A 6,000-nucleotide genomic window follows, 5' to 3' on the forward strand; every position below is an offset into this window, starting at 1 on the left:
ACCTCAGCTGCTTAAGGAATATCCTCGCTGTACACCTTGGAAGTTGTCTATACATATCCAAGCTTTGTATATGCAAATAGTGTATCTTTTACTACTGCTTCCTAAATACATTGTTCTGAGTCAGTATTCCCTGTATTTGATATGACTAGTTCCCCGCTACCTTATGCACATACCAAGGTACTGTCATCACAGAGAAGATACTAAAGCCATTATTTCTGTCATGTTTTTTTGAGATACTCTTCTTATACAACATTGTCTTCTGTAACATTTTTTTTCCATATACTGTCCATAATTGAATATCTAGTTTCCATTTTTTGGGAAGTAATGCATTTCACCTTTAGAAAAGGAGGTTCACTAGCTGGATTCTAAACATGAAAACAAATTAAGCACTGTAATGCTACCACAAACTCTTTATGATCATTTCATAAACACTGTTTCACGTTATACTACTTCTACACACAAAGATATAATAAATTACTAGTACATTTTAAAAATAGATCTCATATTCAATGCACCTTCTTATGAAATGTACTTCGTAAGTCATAAAAATGTAAGGCAAGCTAATTGTTTGCTTATATGTTTTAGTATTTTAGAAGATAGGTGTTCACAAAAGAATAAACAACAATAATAGCAGATGGTGGCCACATGAATAGAGTCACTCTTGACCATCTGTGCATAATAGAGTTGCATAAAAGGCACAAAGAATGGGAAATAGGGGAGAAGTGATCCTTCGTGGAATGGTGTTTGTATAACATTGCTTTTCCACGTGACACAGAAAGCATCGGCCTGAATTAGAATCATACGCCTCTGAAAGCAAACCCGAGAAAAGAGCTTCCAGGCAAAATAAAACACAGTTGCAAAGTAGACAAGATCAGAGAATGAACTTCCTAAAAATATCTGTAGCAAAAAAAACATGTTTACTTGTGCTAATAAATACACAGTAATGCACAGTTTTGGTTGCTGCAGTTAAAAGGAAAATGAAATAAAGAGACAGGAGAAGAGAAGAACTTGGAAACATAATCCGATCCGACAGGGAAAAGTGGAAAAGAAAAAACACAGGCACCTGCACTACCCTGGGAATATACCCATCAGAAATAGTAAACTAAGAAAGTGAGAATAACTGTTATATAAATTAGTCTAGTTAAACCTGTAAATCAAATAGCCCATTAAAAACTGGAACGATCAATTATACTTGATGCTGATGTTCCATTATTGCAGGAAGCTGTTATTTTCAATTGATGACAACTAACTATTCCAGTCTAATTCCACTCTAACACTAATAATCCACATGAGAAAATCAGAAAACCATCTGAACTTGTTGGGAGGTCCAGCACAGGCACTACAAGGTGGTAGCAAGGGAAAGGATTACAAACTTAAAAAAAACACCCTTGAAAAACAGAGGAGACATGTGGACTTTAGGGATTACTCCATAACACAGTGGCACAAGCTAGAAATGTACTATCCAGAATGCACTGAATCATCTACTCCCTCTCCAAGCACACGCTTTATTTCGTTGCACTCCTGCTCAATCAGCCAGCAATGGACATCGTTAATTACATTGTTACTACACAACAGTGAAAGGCAGGCGCAAAAGGCAGTCATCTAAGCTATGTCTTCACAGCAAAATGTTGGACTAGGCCAAACATGTTCTTTTGTAAGCATACACAAAATACCTCTTATTTCAGACCACAACTGTAGCTGTTTCTTTTCATGCATTTCCAAGATCTCAGAAAGCAAAAATGAATGAAAGAGAGGGCTGTATGACAGAAGATCAAGAGAACTGATCTCCAACCAAACCAGGCAGTTACAACTCTGTATTTAACGTCTGCCAAGCCCTGGAAAATTCCCAACTTAAAGCTGTTCCAAAAATTTTAATATATTAACTGGTGGTTAATGCCTTAAAAACCATACTAATATTTTTATTGTGCAAAATCAGAGTTGCACAAACTTATTCACACACAGATGACACAAGTAGCAGACACTAATCCCCAAGACAGAAGCCATTTCTATCTCAGCTCTTCTGTTTTTCAGGCAGTACACAAACTCATTCCCTGAAATAATAGCCAATTAAAGCAATTAAATAGAAGTTTACACAAATCGAATTTCCTAGAAAAGTAAGAATGGCCAGACAAACCCTACCAATTTATGCTAGGTCTGTTTGAAGATATTTATCCCAGCTGCTGGTTCTGCCAGAATCCCACCCTTTGAACAACAGTCAAGAGAGACGGGTGTCTCCAGGCACAGTCACTCCAGCCCAGAGCCTGGCACATGCAGCCGAACTGGTAATTTAAGCCAATATTCTGGGCTGCAAACAAGGATCTCTGAAGCACAGACACCAACTTTTTTGTATTATGTACTCACTGGAATCTTCAAAAGGTGTAGAAGTATTGCAGCACCACAGACTTTCCTTACCTACCCCTGGCCAGCGTCTAGCTGCTACACATTTAAACACCACCAGCTTTTTGTCCCCATGTAAGAGTGCAAAATGAAGCCATCTTTGGTTTCTCTTCACCTTCAGTTAAGCATGATTTGCTTTGTCCATAGATAAAAGCTAACTAAATTGCTTTCAACATGCAGGTGTTAGAATTATAACCTACGCCCTCTCCACTTAGCATTTAAAGAAATTAAAAATGAAAAAAAAGTCTTTTGGATGTAGACTCTCTTTAATAATTATAAGAGGTTTATAACTAATTCCCTTTAAACTGCTTTCAAGGAATCGTCTTGCAAGGAATCTTCTTCCAAATAGTTTTATAAATTTTTCACACAATGTAAGACACTAAGATCTTAGCAAGAAGTCAGTTCTCAACATAAGCATAAACAGTAACTTTACTCTTTAAATATCAAGTAATATGTATACATAATTTTCAGTAATTACACACTGATTTTTATTCCATATACTTAACACAAATAGCTAAGCCAACTTAAGCCTTTCTAAGGCAGGAATGAGTTGTTCTGTAGATGAAAGTAAGGCTTAAACAAACCAACAGAAACAGTCACTACTGTTAAACTACTGTAAACCAATCCATACAAAAGAGCTTGCAGACCTCACTCTGTGTCACAAGAGAACCAGCACACATCATAGTGAGGCTTCGATGTAAAAGTTAATTCAATTGGTAATAACCCTTGACAAAGCACCTGGGTGCTTTTCCAGAAGCCTCCTTTTAAGTCTAAACTATAGAAATAATCAGCATAATGGAAGACCTTCTTTACCAACTACAAGTTAGCAGCAGTGGAAGTTGCTTCCCCTGAGTTGAAATTACAAGTCAAGACAGAAAACTCCTTTCAGCTGAAATAAAAAGGGAAACACAAAAAAATCAAAGTCCCTTTCCACCCCAAAAAAAAACATTTCTGAAGAAAAGATTGAGACAGAAGCATAGCTCACTATCAGTAAATGAGCCAGGAAGAGCATCCTGATATTCCCTATAAACTCTCTTCAGTCCATTAGTTGTTCTTTGTATTACAGTAGTGACCAACTACTTAAAACATTAAGCAGAACTCAAATACGTAGAGCTAAACATCTTACACTGCCCATAAATCTACAATTACTATGTTTATAGAAAACGCATTTGTGTAAGGATGGAATTTTAGATTTTTTATTTTACAAAATTATTTTGATGTGGACATACTCCTGAGCAACCTGCTATACCTAACGCTGCTTGAGCTGGGGCATTGGATTAGATGATCATTAGCAGTCCCCTCCAACCACACAGTGATTCTGTGGAGATGCTGAACAGCATTAAAGAGGTGCAAAACTACCTTACATTTTATTTCTGCTCAAAACGCACAGGGAAACTTAGAACCATAAAGGTTGGAAAAGGCCCCTAGGATCAAGACCAACCGTCAGCCCAACACTGCCATGCCTCTTAAATCATGCCCTGAAGTGCCACATCTACATGCCTTTTAAATACCCCCAGGGATGGTGACTCCACCACCTACCTGGGCAGCCTGTTCCAATGCCTGACCACTCCTTCAGGAAATAAATTTTTCCTAATATCCAACCTAAAGCTGCCCTGACACAGTTTGAAGCCCCTTCCTCTCGTTCTATCACTAGTAACTTGGGAGAAGAGACCAACACCCACCTCACTACAACCTCCTGTCAGGTAGTTGTAGAGAACGATAAGGTCTCCCCTCAGCCTCCTCTTCTCCAGGCTAAACAACCCCAGCTCCCTCAGCTGCTCCTCATAAGACCTGCTCTCCAGACCCTTCACCAGCTTCATTGCCCTTCTCTGGACATGCTGTAGCAACTTAATGTCCTTCTTGTAGTGAGGGGCCCAAAACTGAACACAGTACTCAAGGTGCGGCCTCACCAGTGCTGAGTACAGGGGCACGATCACCTCCCTGCTCCTGCTGGCCACACTATTCCTGATACAAGCCAGGATGCTGTTGGCCTTCTTGGCCACCTCGGCATGCTGCTGGCTCATGTTCAGCTGCTCTCCTTCTCCGCCAGGCAGCTTTCCAGCCACTCTTCCCCAAGCCTGTAGCGTTGCATGGGGTTGTTGTGCCCCAAGTGCAGGACCTGGCACTTGGCTTTGTTAAACCTCATATGACTGGCCTCAGCCCATCGATCCAGCCTGTCCAGGTCCCTCTGTAAGGCCTTCCTACCCTTGAGCAGATCAACACTCCCACCCAACTTGGTGTCATCTGCACCAAGGAGGGTGCAATTAAGGGGGTGTGTATGTTTCTGATTTTCAGGAGATGAAGCATGCAAGTGAGAAGATATCCGTACACAGGAAATGTCCAATGAAGTCTGTGCTGAAATAGAATGACTGTTTTTAACTCAATGCAGCTGCCATTTATAAATACCACCTACAACGCAAAAGAACTATTTCTTTAAGCCTGCGATCAGAACAAAAGTCTTCTCTTTCCAATGTTGACGTTGGCAAGCCACCTCAGCCACTCAACTTGACCTCTGCGCAACTAAGCGTGATCCTGAGCAAAGGACCTAACACACAGCTAAGCTGAAATCCTCAGATGAATTACAAAATGCCATTTATGGGGTTTCACCTGTACATTTCCAGGCATTAAAGGGGCCAACGAGCGGAGGAGCATATTACTAAGCAGTGAGAAACTTTTTACTCAGCATTGAGAAGCTTGAAGAGAATTACTTTTAGAGTTCTTTCAGGAAATTATAGTTAAAACCAGAGCCCTAAAAGAAGGACACCGATTTAGGTTGCATAAGTATCGTGGAAAAAAAAGAGACGACAGGTACGTGCTGGCTGCTCGTGCCCTGCCATTCTGCGTTCTCACGGCCCCGCTGCTGGCCACCCTCCGGCCGCAGCCGCCTAGTTACAAGGGGAACTTTACAAGGCGACGGGGTGCGGGGGGGAGCACGGACGAGGCAAGCTTACGCCGGCAGCCACCACCGGCGGCCATTTCACCGCCGACGGGCCGGCTCCCCGGCCACGCGGTGGCTCTGGAGGTCTCTGACGGTGACAGGCGGTAGCAACCGGGTGGCTACCGAGAACCCTCCCTCGCCAACCCCGCCGGGCGCGCGAGCGGCCGCCCAATGGCCACGGCTTTACCTGCCGGGCTCCCGCGCCGAGCACCCGCCGCCCTCCACCCCAGTCGCGGCGCCTTTTGATGACCTCATTCCACCCGGCCCCGCCCCGCGCCCTCACTCGGCAGCGGTGCGGCGCACAGCCCGGGAGGGTGGCAGTTGTCGCGCAGGCTGCGGGTTGAATTTCCCGCTCGCAGGGAGCAGGGGCATGAGGGGAGAGAGCAGGAACGGGCCTTCTGAGGTCACTGGTGGTAGTTTCCAGCGTCAGCATTGCTTGGCCGCTCGTTCGTTAACGTGCTTTGCAGGCGCGTTAAGATCACGGGTTGGAGAAGAACACCTTGGTTTTTTTCTTTTGGTTTTTTTTTTTTTTGCACGCTAATGGCGGCCCTGTCATTGGAATGCGAGGCGGCCAAAATCACAGAATCATTAAGAAAATCCCACTGACTGCAGCTCAGCGTATGAGTGAAAGGATGTATTTTTACAGCACATATTTAATTAGATAT

The 6,000-nt window shown here is 43.0% G+C and overlaps 1 protein-coding gene across 15 annotated transcripts in view; it reads right to left on the reverse strand.

Moving 5' to 3' along the window:
• AOPEP (aminopeptidase O (putative)) overlaps nt 1-5,588 on the reverse strand; it is a 199,535-nt gene extending 193,947 nt beyond the window's left edge. For 12 of the 15 annotated variants that reach the window (XR_012658117.1, XR_012658119.1, XR_012658118.1 and 9 more), the window contains exon 1: nt 5,523-5,588. The gene's annotated coding sequence lies outside the window, so the exon portion shown is untranslated. The remainder of the gene's footprint in view (nt 1-5,522) is intronic. The other 3 variants (XM_075079817.1, XM_075079803.1, XM_075079815.1) reach the window with 3 other exon arrangements.
• Nucleotides 5,589-6,000: the final 412 nt, after the last annotated feature.

The sequence above is a fragment of the Phalacrocorax aristotelis genome, chromosome Z (genome assembly GCF_949628215.1).
Source record: "Phalacrocorax aristotelis chromosome Z, bGulAri2.1, whole genome shotgun sequence".
Taxonomy (NCBI): domain Eukaryota; kingdom Metazoa; phylum Chordata; class Aves; order Suliformes; family Phalacrocoracidae; genus Phalacrocorax; species Phalacrocorax aristotelis.